The sequence below is a fragment of the Paramormyrops kingsleyae genome, chromosome 8 (assembly GCF_048594095.1).
Source record: "Paramormyrops kingsleyae isolate MSU_618 chromosome 8, PKINGS_0.4, whole genome shotgun sequence".
NCBI lineage: Eukaryota > Metazoa > Chordata > Actinopteri > Osteoglossiformes > Mormyridae > Paramormyrops > Paramormyrops kingsleyae.
Window position 1 is genome coordinate 39,837,090 of NC_132804.1, and position 27,196 is coordinate 39,864,285.

At 41.2% G+C, this 27,196-nt stretch overlaps 1 long non-coding RNA gene across 1 annotated transcript; it reads right to left on the minus strand.

Annotated features, from left to right (window-relative positions):
* Positions 1–17,195: 17,195 nt before the first annotated feature.
* On the minus strand, positions 17,196–26,330 carry LOC111839056 (uncharacterized). Its single transcript, XR_011992502.1, has 6 exons — positions 26,109–26,330; positions 24,595–24,634; positions 24,205–24,302; positions 23,903–24,037; positions 23,746–23,795; positions 17,196–17,588 (listed from the first exon to the last, which is right to left on the minus strand). It is a non-coding gene; the product is annotated as an uncharacterized lncRNA (long non-coding RNA).
* Between the last annotated feature and the right edge of the window lie 866 nt (positions 26,331–27,196).

Here is a 27,196-nt window from a genome sequence, read left to right on the forward strand (position 1 = left end):
GGTTCCCTGTAGTCCAGCTGGAAGATATGTTGTCTTAGACCATTACAGTTTTTTCCAATTGCTAACACACTAAAATCTAATGTAAAGCTCAACTGCAAAAACTGACACTCAGAGAGCAAAATCTCTCCTCACTTATATTCAAAACACAAATCACACCTTTGAACACAATAAGCAATTAACTTGACTTCTTTTGCATTAGAGTGCACACACGTTCCTACAGAAAACACAGGAATCTGACACCAAGACACTTTTAGCCATTTCCAAACTCACCCATTCAGAAAGCCACACCCATGTACCCATTAGGCTAAAACAAACGTCACCTGGTTAAGCACCTGACTGCTTATTAGTAAACTCAGCAATCAGAATGTGAGAACTATAAATCTCTACAGATTTACCAACACTAAAGAACAATGGAAGCCGGAGGGAGAGGAAGAGACGTTAGAGGTAGAGGACGCGTAAGAGGTGGAGGAAGAGGAAGAGGTAGTGGTAGGGGTGCACAGAGAGGTGAAAGAAGACAAAGACAAAGAAGACAAGCACTTTCCAATGAAATTCGGGCAACATTAGTCGACCATGTTATAAATCATGGATTGACAATGAGAGAGGCTGGACAGAGAGTCCAACCCAACCTGAGTCGATTTACTGTTGCCTCTGTCATCCGGACATTTCGGCTTGAGAACAGGTATATATACAGCAATTCAAAGTATCTATGTATATTGTATATACAGTAGGCTAGTACTGCATTCTATATTTACAGTATACGTGTATGTGTTCTTTACTTGTACAATACTACTGCATAATCTTCATTATAAACAATAGAGGCTGCATACCATTGTTGTCTTCTCTAAGGACTGAGAGACAAGTAGGACGTGGTGGAAGAGGTTGGATGTTCACAGAGGCACAGGAAGTAGAGATCATAAACATGGTTTTGGCCAATAATGCCATAAGACTTAGGGAAATTCAAAGCCACATCGTGAGGGACGACACAGTTTTTGGCAACATTAGTCAAGCTGCCTTGTCTACCCTCGCTCGTGTTCTCCAGCGACACCAAGTACGAATGAAACAGATATACCAGGTGCCTTTTGAGAGGAACTCCTAAAGAGTCAAAGAACTGAGGCACAATTACGTGCAGGTAACTATTAGACTACAGGACACTACATATTATTGTATTTTTTATTATTTATTTTTCTTTTTTTCTTGTATTCTTATTCTGTCTAGAGCTGTGGTAACGCACAAATTTCCCCACTGTGGGATCAATAAAGTCCTATCTAATCTAATCTAATCTAATAATGCTGCATTTCTCCAGTACTAAACATAAACCTAAACCACTGCTTATGTAATCTTTTTTGTTTTCAGACAGTGCTGGAAATGGATTCAAATGTGATCCCACGAGTTCATTTTTATTGAGGAGGCTGGCTTCAACCTTACCAGAACCAGAAGAAGGGGAAGAAACATAATAGGTCACAGAGCTATTGTGAATGTACCTGGCGTACGTGGGGGAAGCATCACAATGTGTGCTGCCATCACAGGGCATGGAGTTCTACACCACCATGCCATTCTTGGTCCATACAACACAGGGTTGATCCTGACATTTCTGGACAGATTGAGAGACATCGTAGAACAGGCAAACCACACAGATGATGAAGGGCAACAGCACAGATATGTTGTAGTGTGGGACAATGTTGCTTTTCATCGTGCATGGTGCAAAATTGGTTTGCCAACAACCCACATTATATAGTGCTTTACCTTCCCCCTTATTCTCCATTTCTGAACCCCATTGAAGAACCTTTTTGGAGGGTATAGGTCCCAGGAGGGTATAGGTCCCAGGTCAGTCTGTCTGGAGGGTATAGGTCCCAGGTCCCAGGTCAGTCTGTCTGGTGAGTGTAGGTGTTTGTGTGAGAGCGGCTCGTCAGCGAGGCCTTCGCAGATGAGGCTCCAGATACCCCCCTCGGGTTGGGGCGGGGGTGCTGCGGCGGGGGGGGTAGCACCCCCGTGGGCGTTGGCGCCGCGCATCCGGGCGCGTCGTGCTGGATGCCCGCTGCCCTGCTGCATTACCACCTATTCCCCCACAGCCCCCTACAGCCCACACCCACCTACACCACACTCCATATAGGTACTGGGGGGTGATCAGCTAGTCACCCCCCCATCTCTTTTAATTCCACTTTAGACACCACACCCACAACACCACACTGCATCACACAGAGGGAAGGGGGGGGTGACTAGCCACTCACCCCCCTCTGTATTATTTTAATTGCACTTTAGACATACATTCATGTCACACCACTCTTTCACATAGGGCATTGGAGGGTGGGGGGAGCTGTGCAGGTCCTGGGTCGGCTGCCAAAGCAGCCCACAGCTGGACAGCGCGGCTCCCTTCCCCTCTATTTTAACTCCACTTTAGACATTGAGGGCCTGTGGGGGCTGGGGGGGGAGGACCACAGCTCTGGCTGGGGTATCCATCCCCCACTTGTGTCCCCTCCACATTTTAACTGCACCCTAGCTCCACACACACACCCATTCCCACTGACCAAGGGGGGTGGTGGGCGGACCGGGGGAGTTGGGGGATGGCGGGGGCGGCGGGTGTTGGCTGGCGGGCCCGGGTGCGGGGCGGCGGCGTCCGCGGGGGGCTGCCGGCCTTCGGCGGGGGGCCGCTAGCCTGCGACCTGGGGGGTGGGGGAACAGCCTCTGGAGCCGTCCACTGGACAATTCCAGGGCATCTGCTGTTGGGCCTCGAGATGAGTGTGTGCGTGTGGGCGTGCGTGTCTATGTGTGTATCTGGTGTGTGTGCGTGTGGGCGTGCGTGTCTGTGTGTGTATCTGGTGAGGGTGTGCGTGTTGGGCGTGCGTGTTTGTATGTGTGTATCCGGTGAGTATGCATGCTCTGTTTGTCTGCATGTATGGCCTGGGACGGGGGAGCACGTCGGTGTTGGGGTGGTGCGGGTGTGGTGGGGTGCGAGTGTTTGGTGAATGTAGGTATCTGGGTATGAATGGCTCGTCGGCGATGCCGGCGCAGATGAGGCCCCAGACACCTCCTTGGGTTGGGGCGGGGGGGCGGGGGGGCGGGGGTGTCCCCCTGGGTGTTGGCGCCGCGCGTCCGGGCGTGCCTTGCCTGGAGCCCGCTGCCCTGCGGCACTGTGGGCTGTCGCCGCGCGCCCCCCCTGCCGGCCCGCATCCACCTACACCACACATAGGTAATGGGGGGTGATCAGCTATTCACCCCCCATCTTACACATTAGACGCCACATCTAGACATCACACCGCACCACACAGAGGGAAGGGGGGGCGATTAGCCACTCATCCCCCCCTCATTATCTTAACTGCATTTTAGACATACATCCACGTCACACCACTCCTCCACATAGGGCCTTGGAGGGCGGGGGGAGCTGTGCAGGTCCTGGGTCGGCTGCTTCTGCAGCCCGCAGCTGGACTGCACAGCTCCCTTCCCCTCTATTTTAACTCCACTTTAGACACTTAGGGCTTGGGGGGGGCGATGGGTGTCTTTTCCCCATATGCTCCCCCATATCTCAACGACACCTTAGTTCACACACATGTACACCATCAATGATCAAGGTGGGTGGGGGGCGGTTGGGGGGGGGGGCGGGGTGGGGGGTCCTGGGTGTGGCGGGGGTGGCGGGCGCCGGCGGGTGGGCTCGGGGGTGGGGCGGCCGCATCTGTGGGGCGCTGCCGGTCTCCGGCGGGGTGCCCGCTCGCCTGCGATCTGGGGGGGTGGGGAACATCCTCTGGGCCGTCCACTGGGCAAGTCCAGGGCATCTGCTGCCGGACTTCAAAGACGAGCAGGTGTGACTGGGAGTGTGTGTCTGAGTGTGTGTATGAGTGCATGCATGGATCGGTGTGTCTGCATGTTTGTCCTGGTACGGGGAGCACGTGGATGATGGGGCGGTGTGGGTGCGGCAGTGAGGGGACTTGGGGGAGGGAGGGTGCGGGGGCTGGGTAGGGAGGGTTGGGATCTGGGTGGGGGAGGGGGGGTCGGGGTAGCCAGGGGCGGGTGTGCTTGGTGGCTCTCGGGGCGTCCCCCTGGTCCCCCGGGTGGGGGTTCTTGGGGGGGGGCGGGTCTCCCCGGGGCTGGCGGGGCCCCCACGGGGTGTGCGGGTGCTCCGGGCTCCGGGTTCTATCCGTGCCGGGGGGGGCCGGCGCGCTACCGCCTGTGGCCGTGGGGTTCCTGCCTCGTGCTTGCCGGTGGGGGGCGCCCGGTGCCTCCTTCCCTGCCTTCCTTGGGTGGGCGCGCAGCCTTCCGGTGGCGGGGGCCCGGGTACCTGGCCACTGTGGGGCGGCTGGGTCCGTGACCCGTCGGGGCTCTCCCGGCCGTCTGGGGGCCCCGGGGCGGCGTTGTTGTGGCCTCGCACACACACTGGGAATCATTCCATGTTAACCTGCACACTCATACATACACTCACAACACACAAACATACACACATACACATATGCGTACACACACACATGCACGTACATATGCACACGCACACACATACACTTAGAACGCACACACACATAGACATGCACGCACACGCACACACACGAGCGCCTGGGGCTCTCTTCCCCTATTTTATCCCTCTTTCCCCTTGTCTGGGTGTGTGTGTGTGTGTGTGTGAGAGTGTGTGTGGGGGTTGGTGTGTGGCTTCCACTCCCTCCTCTCGGATGCGGATGCGGGTACGACAATGTTTGGACGGTGTTCCTGGTGGTCTGCTTGTGCCTACTGTATATATTTATTTTCTTTCGTTGGTATTGACGTGTTTGGTTCCAGGAGCGGATACTGGCACAGGCACGGTCCCATGTCGTGGCGGTACCACTGGTTTCTTTGTGTGTATACTGTTTGTGTGTGTCCCTGGATCTTATCTTTCAGATACAGCAGCTGGTGTGATGATACGGTGTAAAGCAGCAAGATGCAGAAGCTGTCCTCATCACTCTTTCCTTTTTTGTTCTATTGTTTGTTATGTATTATTTCTCTTTCCCTGTCTCTCTCTCTCTCTCTGACCCCCCTCCTTATTTTATTTTTATTATGCATTTATTTATTTTACTGTCTCTCACCCCTTTCTCTCCTTTCTCACTTTCTCTCTCGATTTTTTTTTTCCCACTAACCCCCCCTGTCAGCTCCGGCTTTGTGGCGCATTGACATATAACTGATTAATAAAGAGTATACCTCAAGTAACAAGAGGAGCTTAAATCCGAAGCTCCACTTGTTAAAATAAAAGTGTTGGCACAATAAGGCACCCAGACTAACATCCTGCTTGCTTAACTGCCGACACGACAGGGGGAAAAAAAAAAAAAAAAGAAGAATTCTTTTCAGCATGGCGTTGGAAGGTCTATGATCATCAACCCCATGTACGTGAGGGGCTTCTACAAGCAATGGAGGAGGCATGTGAGGAAATTGACATAGGAGCTATCCAGGGATGGATAAGACACTCCTGACGCTTCTTTCCTCGCTGTCTAGCAAGGGAAGATGTCGCATGTGAAGTGGATGAGGTGCTGTGGCCAGATCCACTGAGACGACATGACGCTGCATAATCTTGTTTCGTTGTTCATTTGTTTTTTCACTTGCACGTTTCTCATTCTGTTCTCCAAAGGTTTACATTTTGCTGAATTGTACAGTAATATGGCTTTTGTTGGTTTTTCTGTTGCAAATTGTAGCTAAATAAATGATTAGTTTGAACCTAATTTATTTCTGCACATATGTCTCTGTGTCCAATTCTCAGCATTTGCAGTTCTGACAGTCACTAAAGAGATAAAAGTGTTTTGGATTTTACATAGTGGTGTTTGGTTGGTTGGAGGAAAAATTTAGGCATGGGAAAGAAATGTTTACTATTTAAGAACATAAGAACATAAGAAATTTACAAACGAGAGGAGGCCATTCAGCCCATCAAGCTCGTTTGGGGAGAACTTAGCTAATAGCTCAGAGTTGTTAAAATCTTATCTAGCTCTGATTTAAAGGAACCCATGGTTTTAGCTTCCACTACAATAGCAGGAAGACTATTCCATACTCTGACTACACGCTGTGTAAAGAAGTGCTTCCTCAAATTTGTTTTAAAATGTTCTCCCGCTAATTTCCACTTATGGCCACGAGTTCTAGTATTTAGACTAATATTGAAATAGTCATTTGGCTGAACAGCATCCAGACCCGTTAGAATCTTATAGACCTGAATCATATCCCCCCTTAGTCTCCTTTGCTCAAGGCTGAACAGATTCAGTTCTGCTAACCTCTCCTCGTAAGACATTCCTCTAAGACCAGGAATCATTCTCGTAGCTCTTCGTTGCACCTTTTCTAAGGCAGCAATGTCCTTCTTGAGGTATGGTGACCAAACCTGCACACAGTATTCTAGGTGGGGTCTTACCAAGGAATTATATAAGTGTAACATCACCTCCCTTGACTTAAACTCCACACATCTAGAGATATAACCCAACATTCTGTTCGCCCTTTTTATTGCTTCCCCACATTGGCGAGAGTGGGACATGGAAGCATCAACATACATACCGAGATCTTTCTCGTAATCAGCTACCTTTATTTCAGTGGAACCCATAAAATATCTGTACTGTATATTTCTGCTCCCTGCATGGATTACCTTACATTTATCTGTGTTAAATTTCATCTGCCAAGTATCAGCCCATTCGCTAATTAAATCCAGGTCCCGTTGAAGCCTCTCTGCTGCTAGATTAGTATCTGCTACCCCGCCCACCTTAGTGTCGTCTGCAAATTTAACCAGTTTACTGTATGTATTCGTGTCAATATCATTAATGTAAATTAGGAACAATAGTGGTCCTAAAATTGAACCCTACGGTACCCCACTATAAACGGAGGCCCACTGTGACATAGTGCCTCTAATAACTACTCGCTGCTTCCTATCAGTTAGCCAGTTTTTGATCGAAGCTGCCACAGTTCCTAAAATTCCTGCAGCTTTAAGCTTTAACAAGAGCCGTTTGTGGGGGACAACATCAAAGGCTTTCTGGAAATCTAAGTAAATCACATCATAGGCCTTTTTGTGATCAATTTCACTTGTAGCTTCCTCAAAGAACTCAAGCAGATTCGTTAAGCAGGATCTACCTCTCCTAAATCCATGTTGGCTATCCTTTATAATGTTATTTGCATCTAGGTAATCTACCATTTTCACTTGAATTATAGCTTCCATTATTTTTCCAGTAATGCTAGTTAAACTGATTGGCCTATAGTTTGCTAGATTACTTCTATCCCCTTTTTTGAATATGGGTGTTATATTAGCATGCTTCCAATCTGATGGTACCACACCCGCAGATAACGATTTCTGGAATATTAAAGTCAAAGGTTGGCTAATAATATCCCTCATCTCTTTCAAGACTAAAGGTAAGATGCCATCAGGCCCCTGCGATTTATTTATTTTGAGTTTAGCTAGGCTTAGTATCACATCAACCTCAGTTATACATATATTGGTCATAGACGATGCTGTATTCGTATTAATTGGTGGTAAGTTACTTGTGTTCTCTATTGTGAACACCCTTGAAAAATAATCATTAAACTCGTTTACCATATCAATTTCGTTATCAATTATAAGGCCCTTACTATCCTGAAAATTAGTGATTTCAGCTTTTAGTGCTCTCTTGGAGTTAAAATATTGGAAGAAACCTTTACTGTCATGCTTAGCCTCCAATGCAATTTTTCTTTCTACATCCCTCTTTGATAGCCTAATGTCATTTTTTAACTCTGCCTGTAGACTTAGATACTCCTTTGGGGCAAAAGTTTGGTTTTCATAAGTGTTTATATAGTTTTGACTGGAGAGCTTCATTTTGCAGGATATGTGAGGTGTTTTGCTCTTTGGGTGAGGTGTTTTGTGAATTGTGCTAAATGATTTGCAAAAATGAGCCTTGTTGTCAAAATTGTGCTTTAGCAATTGGAAAAATCTGTAAGAAAAGCAAAGAGAAGCATAGTGTTATACGGTCCTAGAATGGCATGGCGGTGGAGTACCCATCATTGGCTGATGGCTGCGCACATAGTGACATTCCCTCCACGTTGACCAGGGACATTTACAATAGCACGATGGCCAATTATGTTCCTCCCCCTTCTCCTCCTTTTGGTCAGGTTAAAACCTGCCTCATCCAAAAAGATAATTTCATGGGGAACAGGCCGTCCTTCAATCTCAAAGATTCTCTGCAAAACACATAACACAGTAGAGTAAATCGCTACCCTGAACCACAGTTCAAGAGTGCACAAATGGCAGCATAAACTGCCATGCTGTGATGGAACACAATACTTCATACAGTATCAAAACTCATACCTGGACATATTCTACTCGTTGGTTTTTCTGTTGGTTCAAAAGGGATGCGGTATGCCTGTTTCATCCGGAATTGGTTCTTTCGGAGGATGCGGTCAATTGTGGAGAGGCTGATGGCATTTATCCCTCAAATGATGATCATCCTCAATCACTCTCCTTTGAATCTCTCGCAGGCGGATTACATTATTGGCAATTACCATGTTTACAAGCTCCCTCTCTTGCTCCTTAAAATATCTGTACTTTATATTTCTGCTCCCTGCATGGATTACCTTACATTTATCTGTGTTAAATTTCACCTGCCAAGTATCAGCCCATTCGCTAATTAAATCCAGATCCCTTTGAAGCCTCTCTGCTGCTAGATCAGTATCTGCTACACCGCCCACCTTGGTGTCGTCTGCAAATTTAACCAATTTACTGTATGTATTTGTGTCAATATCATTAATGTAAATTAGGAACAATAATGGTCCTAAAATTGAACCCTGCGGTACCCCACTATGAACGGAGGCCCACTGTGACATTGTGCCTCTAATAACTACTCGCTGCTTCCTGTCAGTTAGCCAGTTTTTGATCCAAACTGCCACAGTTCCTAAAATCCCTGCAGCTTTAACTCTCTGGGGTCGAGTATGTCGTCGGCGACATCGCGTACTTTTCGCGTCTATTTCAGTTTATATCTCGCTGAAATCTTAATGTAGAATCATGAAAAAAACGCTGGCTAAATCCGTAATCTGTCTTCTTTTCAAAACGTGCATTGTCGGAAGTATTAAAGTTTTTTTAATTAGGTTAAATCGGCAGAAAATTAAACCATGTCATCTTACTTTGTTTTACCTGCATGGGGGGCGTGTAGTGCCGCTCTCACCTGAAGATCGCTATTCACATTCTAAATAGCCGCATTAGCGCGTATTCAAATCGCATTCGCATGGTAATTTGATTAACAGCGCAATGGTGAAACGCGATCCAGATACATCCCCTTCAGCGCCATAAAAGGGGGTTGGGGACGTGGCCAGGTGACAATGGCTCATTCATACACATGAAAGTTGCTACATTTCAATGAAAGGAGCCAGAAATAGTGACATGAGTTAGGTTTTTCTTATTTATTTATCCAAATGAATGTTGCATCTACACAATTTAGTCATCTTCATGTAGCCAAGACTTTGGTGATCAGATATCTGGGATCAAAACAAACTGCCAGCATTGCTTACTATGTACTTTTATAATGTTTCTGCAAGTGTTCCAAACTGCGTTTTGCAATGTCTATACTTTGATGTCAAATTTCAAACTTAACAAAAATCTGACATATTTACAATATATATTAAAATACAGATAAGTGTAATGGCAAAACAAATATATAAGAAATAATTTATTTGCCATGAATTAAGTTTATGATATTTGAAGAAATGTGTGATCATGCCCCAGTCAGTGAAAGTGTGTTTCCAACCCCTAGGCTCCAGAGGGTTAAACAGGATCTACCTCTCCTAAATCCATGCTGGCTATCCCTCAAAATGTTATTTGAGTCCAGGTAATCTACCATTTTCTCTTTGATTATAGCCTCCATAACTTTACCAGTTATACAAGTTAGACTGATTGGCCTATAGTTTGACAAATTACTTCTATCCTCTTTTTTGAAAATGGGCGTTATGTTGGCATGCTTCCAATCAGAAGGTACCACACCTTCAGATAAGGATTTTTGAAACAGTAAAGTTAAGGGTCGGCAAATAATATCCCTCATCTCTTTTACAGTTTTTCTCAAATGCTAAAACACATTTCACAAACGTTTCCTCCATGTTCCCCAATGTCTAAACAACAACACCCTTTTCTAAAGCTACATAAACACAACCACACCTTCTCACTTCAAAACTCAAACTTTCACACCAAAAGAGCAGCTCGAAGCTTTCAAAAATGTAAACACTATACACATCATTACACACTACAGCAAAACAATTGAAAACACAATGCTCAATTTGTGAGAAGGTTCTTTGTTTCATAACTGCCAATGCATATTTTTAGAAACTTTAAAGTAACGGATCTTCTTAGATCTCTGCAGAGGATTAGGCATTTAGATTTGTGAGTTTCATATGAAGAGTATAAATCTATAGAAAATTCTGCATGTACACTACTGTAAAACAACTCAATGCAAAAACAGAATCTATTGCACACAACAGTACTCTTGAAAACATGATCAGGGTGTGAAGTTTTTTTATTTACTTTATTCACACCACAATCACTGTGCGGCATCATGTCGCTGAGCTGCATCGGGCCACATCACCTCATCCACATCGCAGGCTATATTGTTTCTTGCCAGGCACCGTGGGAAAAACGCCCTGGAATGGCAAATCCATCCTTGGAAGGCCTCCACTGGGATGTCAACACAGGCCAGCTCCATTGCCCTTAGGAGGTTCTCTCTAGTGTATGGTTGTCTGTCATAAACCTTCCATCTCCACGATGAGAAGAACTCCTCTATAGGGTTCAGGAAAGGGGAGTAGGGTGGCAGACAGACGTTTAAAAAGTGGTTACTGTTGGTGGTGAACCACTCTCTGATTTGGTTTGTTCTGTGGAAGCGGACATTGTCCCAAATGATCACATAAATGTGATGTGCGGGCCCAGGATGGTGTTGTTGACGGTCCAGGAGGATGTCTTTTAGCTCCTCTAGGAAGGTGAGGAGACGTTGGGTGTTGTAAGACCCAAGGACAGCATGCTGGTGGACAAGCCCCTCCGAACCCATGGCCGCACAAAGAGTAGTATTACCCCCCCGTTGGCCAGGAACCTCAGTGATGGCTCTTTGGCCAATGATGTTATGGCCTCTTTGCCTTCGTTTCTGCAGGTTGAAGCCAGCCTCATCCAGGAAGAGGTACTCATGAGGTCTGGCCATCGCGTCCAACTGTAATATCCTCTGTGAAAAAGTGAAAGTGCACAGGTGTTCAGAACAACAGTCAATCAGGTAGCACAGTATTGTCCAGAAGTAATGTAGGCCACTGAGCAACACAGTATGTCCACTAACTGTACTGTGAACATGGATGTATAATTACTTGCACATACTCGTAACGTAGGTCTTTGTGTCGCGCAGAGTTGCGCTCAAAGGGAACCCTATAGACCTGTTTCATCCACATCTTTTGGCGCCGGAGAACTCGGTCTGTTGTGGCCAAGCTGATATCATCAATGCTCTCAAAGTTGACATTATCGACAATGACTTTGTCTCTGATCTCCCGGAGTCTGATGAGGTTGTTCTCACGAACCATATTCACAATGAGGGTTTCTTGTGCCGCTGTAAATATGGCAACCCTCCCACCTCTATGTGGCATTCTTTCAACTCTAAAGAAAGAAACATGTGTTGTCAATTGACATGTTTTGCAATAACAACTGATTTGAAACCAAGACAACTTTCACAGGCTTGTAAAACTGTATTGTGACAAAGACAGCAATAGAGTACAATACCTGTTGTGTTGTCTGAATGCCTGAAAGGTGGTCACGGTGAACCTACTCAGGTTTGGACGGACTCTTAGTCCTGCTTCAGCCATTGTCATGCCATGGACAATGACATGGTCAATGACTTTTGCTTGTATCTCGTCCGTAATGATGGTGCGAGGTTGTCTTGCTCTCCCTCCTGGACCTTCTCCTCTCCCTTGTTGGCCTCCTCCTCTTCCTTGTTGGCCTGCTCCTCTTCTTCCATGGCCAGCTCTTCTCCCTCCTCTGACTCGAATTCCTCTTCCCCTGACTCTGCCTTCATCCATTGTGTTTGTTTGGAATCTTCAGCAAACTGTGCACTCTGAACTTGCTTTTATACATGTGGTCACAGCATTAGCAACAAGTGTCTTCAATTTTGAGTCGTTGTGTGTAATGAATGACGCCAGGTGTGTTCATTGTGTTCAAATATTGCTGACTGTGGCAAGCATTTTGCATCACATGAGCTTTCATTTGAGAATATGAGCAGAGTTCTTTTGCAACTTGTGTTTTAGCAAGGAAAAATGTGTTTAGATTTATGAGAACGGAGGATTGTGTTTTGTGAATTGTGTCTTCATGTGAAATGTGTTTATGATATTGGAAAATGATGGCTAGATTTAGTAAATGTGTTTAAACAACTGGTCATTTGGTTTAGAGGATTGGCTTTTGTGTTTTAGCATTTGAGAAAAACTGTAACAGAGATATCCCCTCATGATTTGCGCGCCAATGTCATACGGATCATCCAAGTACGCTGGCATTGTCTTTGGAGAAATTGTAGTTGGAGGGGCGGTGCTCATATAGGGCTGGCTTACGCAGAAACCTCGTCTTAACCAAGAACAAAAACTGCTCAGAGCAGTTTTGAGACTTAGCGTAAATTGCCATGGCAGCATGCCTCGACTAAAACCTACCCACCTTTCGTAATACAGGTTAATCGCAAAGTTACACCATGCGTCATCAAGTTACTCGCAAAGTTACCCCGATAAGCCAGTAAACCCGCTTCGTAGTACAGGCCAGTCTTGTGCAGTGCTTGGTAAGTTTATAGTAGGCTATTTGTGTACTTTCTCTGTATCTAAATTATCCTATAAGCATGCTCTCAAACAACATTTCTGAATAAAACCCAGCACTCTACTTCTGAAAAAAGGGTTTTTAGAAATGTGTTTTGAATTTATTATGGGAGTGTGTAACAAATTGAAACTGTACGATCATTGAAAGCCTGTGTTAGTGACATGAGAACAAAATAACATTTTTATCAATTTGTTTATAGTTTTGGCTGAAATATTTCATTTTCCAAAATAACTGGGGTGTTCTGCAAATTGGGTATGGTGTTTGGTTAATTGTGTGAGGTGTTTAGAAAAAAAGGAGCCCTGTTTTCAAAATTTTGTGTAAACAATTGAAAAAACTGTAAACATAATGACTCAAAATTGTTCACACATGTTTCTAAACATGAGTAGAACCCAGAGTGACTAGAACATAGAATACATGCAGGATGAGAGCACAAGTACTATAGGTGAGTTGAATTTCGACACCAACATACAACATATAGTCTTTTGGTTTCCAAAACAGCTCAACAAGCAAAAGACCACATCCACAGTAAATGTTTCTCTACATGCCAGCAACAGTTTTGACTGGTAATGTTTTCAATTATTTGCTGTAGTGTGTAATGACTACTCAGTAGTCTTTGTGTATCAATTGACTTGATGTGTGATCTGAAAGCAGTGTTTGTTTTTGAGCAAAGATAATATAGTTTTGAGAAGATTGTTTGATGTTGCAAGAGGGGTCAATGGTTTTGTGAGTGTAGCTTGAGTTTTAGGGTTTGTGCTTAATGTTTTGAGAAAAGGAGAGGAGATTTTAGGAAATGTGTTTTAGCAATTCAGAAAAACTGTATCAAAATAATATTAGGGATGAATATTTGATTGAAACAAGTATTTGTTATGAATAATGTGTTCTTTCCAAAGCTGACTGCCATCTGATCATCCAAAACTGCAAACTGTCACTCTGGGTTGCAAAGAACTGCTTCTGTGCACCCTGCATGTGGGTCTAACCTATATTACTGTGAGTACAGTCAATTTTGCCTAAGCAAAAACTATGTATGAAGCTCTCATAAGCTGTTTCAGGGGCTGCAACCTTCCAAAGCTGCAGTTAAAGACCTAATGCAGTAAGGCTGTCCCATTTCAAAGGCTCCTTCAAATGTGGCCTAGAAATACGTCATTCTTTTCCTGGATTGTGAAAGTTCCTCCCAATGGATCATTTGGAGCCGAACCTATCTCAAGATTCATTGCATGGATTTTTAGAAGGACACCGTCTACAAAAGCTATGCCTTTGAAGGACGCAGCCCAGGAATTGGGACACAGACTCCCAGTGAAGCTTGGCATCCGGGTGACCTCTAAAAACATGTAACCAAAGCATATTCTTGTATCCCTAGCTAGTTTTGCGTTAGTCTACCATATTAACATAAACTAGCACGTGGGTGGTTGTTGTTGTTTCATTTTTAACTTTTATTTTTACGTGTGTACTTGTCTGTCCTTGTTCATTGACAGCGTGAGTGTTACCGAAAGCTGCGGGCGCGAGTGGCGTTTCTGTCTGCGTCCTTCGCATCAAACACCCGCGGGTAATATTATCGAACATCGGTAACATTAACTCTAAAAGGACAGTTGCTCCTGAGCTTTGCTCGGTCGCCGGTCCGGGCCGGGAGGACATTTTCCACTTTTTTTCCCGCTCCGGCAGTAGCCTGCTTTGAAAGGGTTTTTTTTTTGTGGTTTTTTGGCCTCCCTAGAGCAACTTCGCTTTAGTTTAGCTAAACGTGGTTCAGCAGGAAGTTAGTCTCGGGTAAGTAATTGTTAATTTGGTTATTTTAAAAGTTTAATTTAAAGGTTGTTATCGCTGACACTGCCGGATAATTTATAATAAAGTACCGATTTAACGCAAGTGTTAATTTAGTGTTTTAGTGTACTCGGCACTTTGTTTTAACTATACGTTAATTAGATCAACTAAAAGTTTAAATACTCTATATTAATATACTGCGCTGGGAGTAAAAGACGGGGACATAGTGAGTTAGGTAATTATGGGGCCAGCTCAGTGTTGTGTTTGCAAGATGTTTGCCCTTCTGGATGCTTGCATCCAGTCGGACTTCATCTGCGAGCGATGTAGGTTAGTTGACTCTCATGAGTCACTCATGGTCCAGGTTCGTGACCTAGAGGAGCGACTGGCTCTCATCCAACATAACAATGAGTTAAAGGAGAGAGTTAATACGCCTTCTAGGGAGACTGTGTGTACGTCACAAGCGGGGAGGGGGGAGAATGGTGAACAGGTAGGTCGAGAGAGCTGGGTGAACGTAGGTCATAGACGTAGAAAAGGGCGTACACAATTCACAGAGGCGGCATCACCTGAAGTAACGGTGTCTAACCGCTTTCAGGTGCTTCCAGCTCTAGAGCCGGAAGAGACTGGGGAAGCAGGTGGGCCCTTGGGCACCAAGGAGCCGCCTAACCCCAGTAGGAGGGAGGTTGTGGTAGTAGGGGATTCAATTATAAGAGGTGTAGATAGTTATGTGTGCACCCGTGATAGAGGGTCCCATACGGTGTCTTGCCTGCCTGGTGCCCAGGTAGGGGACCTTCCAGATCGAGTGGACAGGCTTTTGGCCCCAGCCGGGGTGGATTTTTTTAATTCAGCCTGTAGATTTAGATACTCTTGCTTTATTATGTCATCATCAGTTATTTTCCATCTCTGGAACAAAGCCCTTTTCCTCCTTACTTTATACTTTATTTCCCTATTAAACCACTTAGGTTGCAATTTCCTTGATTTATTCTTGCTGGAAACAGGTATGAAGTCCTCTTGCACTTGCAATAATGTGCTTTTAAAAAATTCCCATGCCTCTTCAACAGTTTTGTTATTTAACTCCATCCAGTCTACAGTTTCTAGTTTTAATCTCATACAATTGAAGTTAGCCTTCCTAACATTATATATTTTATATAAAAAATACATATTGTGGATGGCAGTACTCAAAACACAACTACACTACTACACATACAGAACCACTCCACCACAAAGGTAACTGTGTAGCTTTCTGAACATATCTATGTGGTACTGATCCAATGGTACATATTCAGCTGTTACTGGATTGCACCCATTCTGTATTGTACAGTAAATGTAAAGGACTGTAACTGTAGCTGGCTGATTGGTGTTCAGTTTTGTAAGTAAGTGTTGTCAGGTGTGTGCCTAAGTGTTTTCAATTACCCAATGTGTTTTGTATTTTGAATAGATGTGTTTTCCCAATGGTACACTGAGATGTCAATTTTGACCGAAGTGTCTTATGTATGAAATAGTGTGTAGTGTGCAGGAGCAAGTGTGTTGCAGAAAGGAGCAAGTGTTTTGCAGAATTGCAACTAAAGTGCAAAGCAGCGCTTTTGTTTAAGGTATGGTTAGACTTTGTTTAAGGTATAGTAACAACAACTTCAAGTTATGTTACTTTGGTTTAAGCATGTGTCTATAGTGTTCAAGCAATGGGTAAAAACTGTAATACGTATGAAGGAAAGTGGTGGTCAGCAGAAGGCAGGAGAGGCACAGGAGCAGGCAGCAGGGAGATGGCAGGATCAGGACGGTGTGCAGGACCGTGAGCAGGCAGCAGGAAGATGGCAGGATGAGGACAGCGCACAGGACCAAGAGGTGAGTTAGAAATTAGGCTGTACTTTAAGATCTACTGTATCATCAAGACAGATATTAGCCTAATAGGCAAATATTTATTTCTGAAGGCTGTTGGAGCTGGGGGGACTGAGAGGGCAGGAATAACACCAGACTGCTGGACCAGACCAGGCTGTTTGTAAATGTATAGGCTTATTACTTTTAATAATATACTTCTTCTAAGATAATTCCTGGGAGTTATCAAAACCAAATTCTTTTGGATAGGGATAAGGATAATGAGATCTTCTGTATTGATTCTCATTTTGCCGCATGTTCAGACCATGACTGTGTGTTGCATACATGTTAGTAAACACCCCTAGTGCATCTTGCACTCTTAACATTGATCCTGGTGGCGACTATTCGTATTGATGCGGTAGAGGACCATAATGGTCATAGAATTGTTATGAAGGCAGTACCCTCCAATTATGGAGGGGTAATTCGCACTCTGTCTAAACCTGATTAGTGTGTCTATAATTAAGCACCTAATTGTTTGTACACCTGGTGGTTTTGTTTAACCAAATGGTTCATGGGTGTGGATAATTCAAAACCAGTGCTTTGAAATGGACAAATGTGTTTAGTGATTTGCAAATCACTGTGTGTTGAGTTTTGGAAGAAGTGTGAAGCTGACAATGTGCTTAGTGTTGCGCAAATCTAGACCGATGTTTTGCTAACTGAGTGTAAAGTTATGCCAAATGTGGGAGACTTTTTCTTTTAGTGTTTAAGCAATCAGAAAAAAACTGTAATAAAGACTAAACAGCAAAACAATGTTATTTTTATATTTTATATTAACCAAAAAGTTATCCAGAGTTTGAAATTTTGTCCTCTCACTCTCATGATAAAATACATTCATATGTGATTACATATTTCTCAAAGTTTGTAGACTACAAAACAATATTTTTATGTCATGCTCTAGAATGACATACAGTATAAGGACAAAATTCTTTCAAGTTATGATTCTTATGAGGTTTTGCTAAGACTTGTAAACAACAGTTGTGTAATGTAATTCATTATCATCACTGTCCTCGCTGGCTTCACTGTGACACTTTGCCTTTTGCTTATCCATTACTATTTTACTGAGCAAGTCCTCATTGTAATCAGCTTCACTCTCAGTGGAATCATCAGGTGCCTCGACATTCACATAATCCTGAATTCCACAAAGCTTTGCCGGAAAAAGGCCACTCTTATCCTGGGACAGGTTCACATAGTCACCCTCAAGCCTGCCAGTCACCTAGAAAAAATAGAATTACTCTAGATTACTTATTATTTAATATCCAGCATTCTGAAGACTTGTTCTTGGTTTCGTCTTCTACTGTAGTACTGCTAAAATGCATTTGCCCACAAAGTGTCATGTGGCTTACTAAAGTAAAGTTACATTCTGTATACAGTCAAATACATTATGGAAGAAGATGAACGTCACATGCATGAGATGCAACATCCTCATTATTTCAAAACAGGAAATGACTAGAATCCCCTGACTGCACATGTGTCAGTGTCATGGATGCGGGCGGCTCGGGTATGGGAGCGAGGCATCGGGCACAAAAAGGGTGGACGACCCACTGGCGGCTCCGAGACAGATGGGGTTTTAATCAAAACAGAAGATACTACAAACACAAAACCAAAAGGACCACACAGGGTCAAAGAACTAAAGGGGATAAATAAAGACTACAAATCACAAATAGACATAAACTGGGCAGGGAAACATAATACCGATCTAACCTCAAAAATATCTGAATACAATCACAATCAACAACAACACACAGACAACAATGAACCACTGAGGAACTAAACAGAAGCAGGAACTAAAATACTAAAGGGGTAACGAGACTAACACAGGACAGGTGAGACTGATTAACAAAGACCAGGGAAACGGGGTACAGGTGAAACTAATACTCAAAGGAACTAAACAGGGAAACTAATAACTAACCAAGGAAATAGAAACCAACACTAGGGAATTTAAACAGGTAAAGACACAAGCAGAGGGCACAAGGAACAAAACAAAAAAACATATACAAAATCACCAAATACAATAACTAGACAAACTCAACTGAAACACTAGGGAGCAAAATACAAAAACAGAGGAGGCAGGATTCAAACACAGGATAGAAAGGTACATAGACAACCACATGCTCAACACATTGAGCCACATGACCAGACAGGTAACAGGGGAGAACAAAGACTAACATAAAGAACGGGATGACCAGCAACACCTGCTGGTCAAACGGGGAAGAGACACGGAAGGACCACAGCAGGGGCTGACCCTGACAGTCAGTACTTAACCTACACCTGAAAGGCCAGAAATCAGATTTTATTCCAGAAAAAGTGTCTTTAAAGATATTTTTGTTGCTATTCATTAATGCTAATTGCATAAAGGAGAAATTTGTAATGAATGAGACCTTCCCTTTATTATGCTGTATTGTGTATGTATATAAGTGAATTATACAGTGGTACCTCGGTTCTCAAACTCACTAGAACTCGAATTTCTTTTAAGTCGAACAAACCAGAACTAGAACTCAATCTGAATAACAGAAGTCGAACCGTGAATGCTGACCTAATATAAATTGTACGTGCCAGGAAATGAGTCATACTACAATGCAATCCATACTTGAATGCCTTCTTCACAGACTGGACGATTAACCAAATAAAGCAGCGCAACATTACAGTAACTAACAATAAATAAACCACTAACTCACATGTACTATTAGAGCATTTATGTCATTTATTTAAACTTTATTTTACCAGGTAAATTAACTGAAAACCCAGTTCTCACTGCTTTACGTGATATTCGGGAGAAATAAAAGATTACGCATCGGAACTGCCCGGGATACAAACGTCATGCGTGTAACTAAACTCTTCAGCCAATAAGGGCAAAGGTGTGTCGTCACGGAGGCGGTTCCAGTTTGTGCAGCCGGGTGAGAGGTCGCAATGCATCTAACCGTAATGCATTGCGTCAGGATCAGAATGCGTTGCTTTAATCCAGCGCTGTAAACAAGTCGAACGCACCGAATGACCGGACTGGGGGAGAAGGGTCCAGCTGCAGACGCCTGTAGAGTGGAGCTCCACCGGAAATATGTCACCTCCACAGGAAATACGTGATTTTAAGGGGCGTAAAGTGGAGCTCCACAGGAAACACGTGACCAAACTGTGTGTTACAGCGGAATTTCAGTTGTAAAATGTAAAAAAAGTATGTTTTTGTTCATTTATACGCTAGAGAAATTATTATATATATATATATATATATATACACATATATATATATATATCTGGTCTGATCTAGTTTGTGGAATATATATATTGGTCATAAGATGAGCAGTTATAAACATGCCATACATACGCAATTGCTATTATGTTACTTTCCATACACATTACTAATATATATATTGGTCTTGCCTTAACTGTTATAAACATATACTATATACGATTGCTGGAACAGCGCAAATGCGTACGTATTTTATGTGCATTTGCGCTGATATGACAAGAAATTATTGTGCATTTTAACCTGTATATGCTAATTCGTACTTCATTTGCGGTATATAGGTTGAAATGCACGGTATTTTCTTGTCATATCAGCGCAAATGCACATAAAATACGTACGCATTTACACTGTCACAGCAATCGATTGCCGCACGTATCGCTTTTAAAGGTGAATGCGTACTTGCGTACCAGTTATATGCAGCCCTGTATGTGTTGTATAAATGATGATCAACATGTAACAATTATATTCAATCAACTGCTAAATTTATTTAGACAGCAACAACAAACAGAATTAAATTTTTTTTAAAAATCAATCAACACACTCATGTGCCAGTAATTTAATCTTTCTCATAACAGACAGCATTAACCCGGAGGCCCCGCTGGTCAACACAGGCATGTAAAAATAATTCCATGTCACGTGTTTCCTGTGGAGCTCCACTTTACGCCCCTTAAAATCACGTATTTCCTGTGGAGGTGACGTATTTCCGGTGGAGCTCCACTCTACAGGCGTCTGCAGCTGGACACTCTTGGACTGGGGAAACAAACTGAAACGCGGACTTAATACAGAGGACTAATGACAACAACCAGAAACAGCTGATCACATGGGAATCCCACATGAGGTTAACGAGGGGGCGTGGCACACGGACGGAGCGGACGATCGGACAGGACAGGGGTAATGTTGGGACTTTATTGTTTTGAAAGCCACTAAGAATTTTGTGTTTAAATGCTAAAAAATTGGCCGGGAACCAATTAATTGGTTTTTCATTATTTATTATGGGAAAAATTCGATCAGAACTCGAACTTTTTAGGATTAGATCCGGAGTCCAGAACGGATTAAGTTCGAGAACCGAGGTATCACTGTATATTATATATTAATAAGCAGAGATGGGGGACTCGAGTCACATGACTTGACTCGAGTCAGACTCGAGTCACAATTTTCAGGACTTGAGACTTGCTTGATTGAAGTAAGAAAATGACTTGACTTGACTTTGACTTGAGAGTAAGTGACTTGAGACTTGACTTGACTTAAAGTGGGAGACTCGACAATGACTTGAACTTTTAAATATAATTCGTTTAATAAAATAAAATAATTTAATAAAATAATTATGACTCAGCAGCACCATAATTGGCGCCTGCGCCCTTAACGCTGCACAACTCTTAACGTTACCAAGAAGAAGAACGCTGCACAACTCAAACCGCGCCAAACATAGCAGACAATAGTCGAGCTCCTCATATAGTCACGTTTGGCTATAAGGACTTTGAACTAGACCGTACTAACAAAAAAAGATTTGCCAGATACAGAGAATGCAACGCGAGAGTATCAGACACGACAACCACAACATCAAATTTCATCCGGCACTTCAAAAACCACAAGGAAAGGTAAGAAAGTCGAATTCTTTATTATAGTCAATTTAATAAAACGATTACTAATTAATTAAATTAATCTTTTCTGTTTGTCATAATTTGGCCTTGGTTGCATGTTTTTTTTATCAGAAATGTGATGATCATCTCACAAATAAAACGCTATAACGTTACCAGTGGCGTAGCCACATTTTAATGTTGAGTGCAACTTTAAATGAAAGGGCTTCTCGATATTACATGTAAACTATAATGTCTATATTAAATGTGCGCCTTTTCAAGCGTTTGTATGGACTGACTGCGTGTGGTTAGTTGAATGGCAGCTCGTGTAACGTTATACTGCATGAAAATCTAAGATGAAAGCGTCGGTGCAATCACTTCTCCTTCAATAACTCGTTCAAAACTTTTTGGTCATACAGACAAGAATAATTTCATCGTTCGAATCGGTTACGTTAAGTGTCTATAATTTTTTTTGTGTACACTCACAATAACAACAAAATGTTGTGAGCTGTATAACAATGAAACCAGTTCAAATAGAAAACAAATATATCAGATTATATATTATGTATGAAACGTGTATATTGCGCGTCCACCGCAGAGATGACGATTAAGCTTCATAACTTCATCACTGGGCTATATTAACATACATTATATTTATATTCTGCTGAAATGAAAAAGATCCGTTTATTTTAATTAACGAGATTCATCACTAACGTTAGATTAAAAAGAGTGGAGTCCATTATATAGAGAGAAATCCTGAAATGTTTTCCTCAAAAAAACAATTTCTTTATGACTGAGGAAAGAAAGACATGAACATATTGGATGACAAGGGGGTGAGTACATTATCTGTACATTGTTGTTGTCAAAGTAAACTAATCCTTTCAGATTGAATACATTTTAGACTGGATTTCTTAGTTTTAAACATTTTGTGTAAGCAACACAATTTTATTTTCAGATATTAATGTAGCACAGATATGCATATAATTTAAATATATCAATGCAAATAAGATACATAATATATGTATATAAGTTCATCTTTACTGTAAAAATTTTTCTGTGCAAAAATAAACATGTATCGAAAATTTAACCTCTGTTTGTTTTAGTACTGCAACTTGACTTGACTTGGCTTGAAACTTATCAGGACTCGACTTGACTTGCTTAGGGTGAACCCTTGACTTGACTTGACTTGCTTGATTTGTCTTAACTGTGACTTGAGACTTGACTCGAGACTTGATGGTTAACACTTGAAACTTGCTTGGACTTGATCATATGCGACTTGTCCCCATCTCTGTTAATAAGGTTAGGACTACCTGTAATCAATCCTTATCAATCAAATTTTGGTGATGTATTCCACCTATTTAGGTTTACATGTAAATCTTGAAGAGAGATGGGCACTCCCTTTCCACATTATTAGTGATCAAATAAATGAAGTTTCAAGTTCAGAAGTTAAAAGTGAAATCTTAAGTCAAACAGTTACAACAAAGTAATTTGACAGATAAACCATATGTGCTAGAAATTGAGGAACTGCCGTATCATTTAAATAAATAAATAAATAAATAAATAAATAGATAAATAAATAAATAAATAAATAAGAAAAGAACGAAGAACTATTGTGTGCAATGGATAGGGAAGCACACTTGTAATTGAAAGATTGCAGGTTTGAATCCCTGACCAGCAAGACACCACTGAGGTACCCTGAGCAAGATACTACCCTCAAGCATTGCTCCCCGGGCGCTGAATTAGCTGCCTCCTGCTATGTCATGATGTCACATATAGGTTAAATGCGGAGGACACAATTTGTTGTTGTGCACTGTGTGCTGTGATGTGTCATCAATGATCGTTAAATTCTAAATCTAAATTCTAAAAATAGTGGTGCTAGGTCATTTATGACCACCAAACCCAAAGTGTGACAGAATTCCTAAAAGCAAATCTCTACTACGGCCCTTGGAAATTCAGATTTTCTGTTGCAAATCAAGCTACTTATCAACCTATGGGTATATTTAATTATATAAATATATTAATGTCTGTTGCATGTGCAAGAAAGAGGAATCAGAACTCTGTCCATTTTTCTACTTATCTGACTTGAGATGGACCTTTATTGAGTAAGGATAGAAAGTTTATTGAGAAAGAAAAACACTAAAGAAATATACCAAATTCCACAGTGAATTTAATGTTTTGCAACTTTTTGTTCGAGATTCGTCAGAGAGTACACTGCTCTCATAGTTGAACATTGCATATGATACATGGATTAACATAAATCGAGATAAGACCATAACTCCTTGTTCTTAAGAAACAAAATGCAGTATATGTAATGAATATGCAAACTAAAACCAGTGTGAGTCTACTGAAACAAATATTGCCAGAGAACAAAAAAAAAAAAATCAAAAACACCAAAATAAAAAAACTAAGTAGATCACAGCTTAACAATACCTTAATTTCATATAGTTTTATAGGTACAATTTAATTTAGATTTAAATGCCAATCAAAAGTATGTTTTCCAACACATCTGGATAAGTAAACAGTTCCTATGACAAAGAACAAGCTGGAATACTTACAGAGCCATCATAACTTTCTGAGCTAGTTGAAGAGGAATCATCACCTGAACCTACAAAATTATATTATTTACATTATAAAGTAAACATGCAAAGATATATAATAATAAACATAATGACTCAAATAATAAAAGTAATATATATTTTAACTCATGGTTACCTTTATCACCTCCAGTTGTTCTGAAAGGAGTGGGATGATTATGGAGGCCGGAGGCAGGGCACCCATCCAAAGATGGCACATTTCTCATGGCTCTCATTTGGATATTGTTTCCATTCTTAAGGTAATTAGTAGTTTCTAAAATATAAGCCACTCATTAAAAGTCCTGGCAACCAATGTAAATTGTAAGAATATGAAAGTAGTTATTTCTAAATTTATAATCACACCTAATTAACATATAACATTAATGAGAGTTATGAAAATTAAATCGTTTTCAATATTATTAAACTTGTCACATAACTCACCACTGCAATCTGCAAGTTTTCTTCTAACTAGTACTGCAAAAAGGACTATAATTATGAAGATTAGAATGGCTATGATAGCATATAAAATGTTAGATGGGCTGGAACAAAGAGAAACAAATGACACTTTAACTAAATCGCAAGCATTCTTCAGCATCTATGACCATTATAAAAAAAAAATGTAATTAAAAATCAGCACTAGATTTTTTAATAATGAATGTCACTATTCCTATTACCTTATCAACAGTTGATTCATTGCCAGTCTAAATTTGTGGTATATCTACTTGTAAAATAGTATTTTGAGTACAGCTGTATTCATGTATTCATGACTTTATTGTAATAAAATTATACATAACTATTTTCTTAAGATTTTATATTTATTAATTGTCAGACCTTTTCAGATGCATATCAGGGATTCCTCCTGAAGTAGGCACTAAAAAAAATATATATATATAAACACATGCAATTTAGTATTTTCCCAGGGCAAGTGACTGCACCTGTATCGACAAAAGGCCAGAAGGATGAACATAATACACACAAACACACTACACAAGCAAGCATGTATTATGGACATTTTAGACTAGGGTGTCACAACCTTAATAATACGGGCCAGGTGGCAACTCTACCCCCAGTATTCTGAGGTAGAATACTGGTCATGGTTGGGAACCCCTACTTTAGAGAAACCACATAACATATTAAGACAGATCAATGGGGCTTGGGGTACAGAGTATATAAACAACATATTCTTTTAATCTATACATAAACTATGAAACTTTGTGGCAGACATATGTTTTCCACCAACTCGTGATTCGCTAAAGTAATTTTATGATTATAAACATAAGCACACAGAATAACTGTAGACAGGAGCCAATTAATACATACTGTAAGCCATCCTATGCTATAGCCTGGGGTGCCAGGAAATATTGGGGCCCTGCCCCATGTTGGAAAACTGGAACAGTTAATCTAATTCTGGCCACTCAATCTGCCAGGACCCACCCAATTGGCAAGTGTTGCTGGCAGCCCATCCCCCCCTTCCGCCTGACAAGCATTATAATCAGCACCTCTTGCACTGATTAATAAATTTGGGATGTTTCATTGTTTCTAATTCTGTCTTCTTTGTCTTTCTACACAAATAATATCTTAAATCACGCTAAACGTGTTACTTCAGTAGCAAAATGTATTAGATTAGATCATTTAGAAACTAAGACAGTCATGTGAGTTTTTTATTTCCACCTCATCTAAGTTTTTTGAGCTAGGGAGTACTACCAAATGACAACATGAAAAAGTACATCAAAACAAAAAAAGTACAACAAATATTTAACCTTTACATCTTAGTAATAATTCATTGTGTAATAATTTTACAGGTAAAAGTTTATTAATGCCATAGATAGAGACAAAGCTTTACTGGAGACATAAAATCATTTCCGTATTCTAATTCAGCATTCAGCCATTTTGTTTGGTGTCCAACCGACATTTTGTTATGTATAATTATCGTTAACTAGATTTTAAAGCCTTATGGTTAAATGAAACATAAATTTGTACAATACCTATTAACAGGGCAGTATTTCTTAAATATAGACATATACTTTTAAATACAGATTTTATCCTTAACCTAATGTAATGCACCGAAAATGGGAGAAATAAAGAAAAAATGGATAGATAGATAGATAGATAGATCGATAGAGAGAGATAGGTAGATGCCCTTTTCAATCGTCAGAGATGTAAAATAAAAAAAAACTTTTCTTAATCACTGCTTCAAGTTAACAAAGTGCTTCTTATATTCAAATAATACTCATTAGAATTATACAATATATGTGTGCCAAAGTCAAACCTCTTCAAAGTCTGATGTTTCATAGTTGAAAATGATGTCTACAGCCCATTAGCTTATCAATTTCAAAAAGTCTTACTTTCTGAAGTAGTGGTACTGGTATTCATCTTCTACCCAGAAACCCAGGTGGGTGAACTCTTCAGTTTCCAATGAATACAGTCGTGCTACTTGACTTGTTTAAAATAATGACAAAATCTGCAACAGTCCCACGTGGATAAATGCAACATGATGCACTGGAAGATAAACATCAGCACTGCCTACATGTGGTAAGTGGTGACTTCCTACTTAACCGGTAAAAATTATGCAGAAAGAGAACATTAAGATATATTCATATTCACTTTACAGTTATTTAATATTTACTTTAATGATATTTACTTGAATGATTTAGCACACTGATGAATATCCACCCTCAACAGTGAGGCAAAAAATACACTGGCAGTTAATAATATTCATTATATTGAAATTGATAAAATTGCATCAGGTTATATTATGTGTTTAATTAGAATCGATTGTCTACAATAGTTTTATTCTAAACCTAATCCAGGTCTAATTATGAATTATACTGTCAGACTTACGTATTGTTTTTGCCCATTTTGTTACCGTATTGTGTCTCGTAATTATCCTGCCCTGATTGCCCTCATATGTTACACCTGTGTTTTACCCTTTATACAGTATGTAAGGGCTTAGGCTGAGCATTTGTCATGTCTGTCACTGTAGGTGCTGTGGTGTATGCAGTTGCTAGCAAAGGGGGAATACTTGCTTAATGCACACTATACTCTTCATAAAGAATAAGAACAACAGAACCATTTAATCATTCTATACAAATAAATAAAAATATATTCACATTATTTCCATTTTTTAATCTTCTGGTCAAATCTAGGTCATTCTTGCCTTAGTTATGGATGCTAAGAATAAAGAAAAATTATGCAGTGTAAAGACTGTATGTATATACATGCAAGAATTTCCTTTGCTTCTGTAAACTGTATCAATTTTTAAATAATTGTACCTTTAGTATATATTTTTGAAGAATTCACTTTTTATTTCTCTACTGATGAAAATGTATTAACTTTATTTATATTGAAAGGGTGTCTCATTGGCCTTACTGGATAAAAACTTAAGACCATCTCTTCCAAGTAAATTACACTCAGCAATAAACTCACACACAGT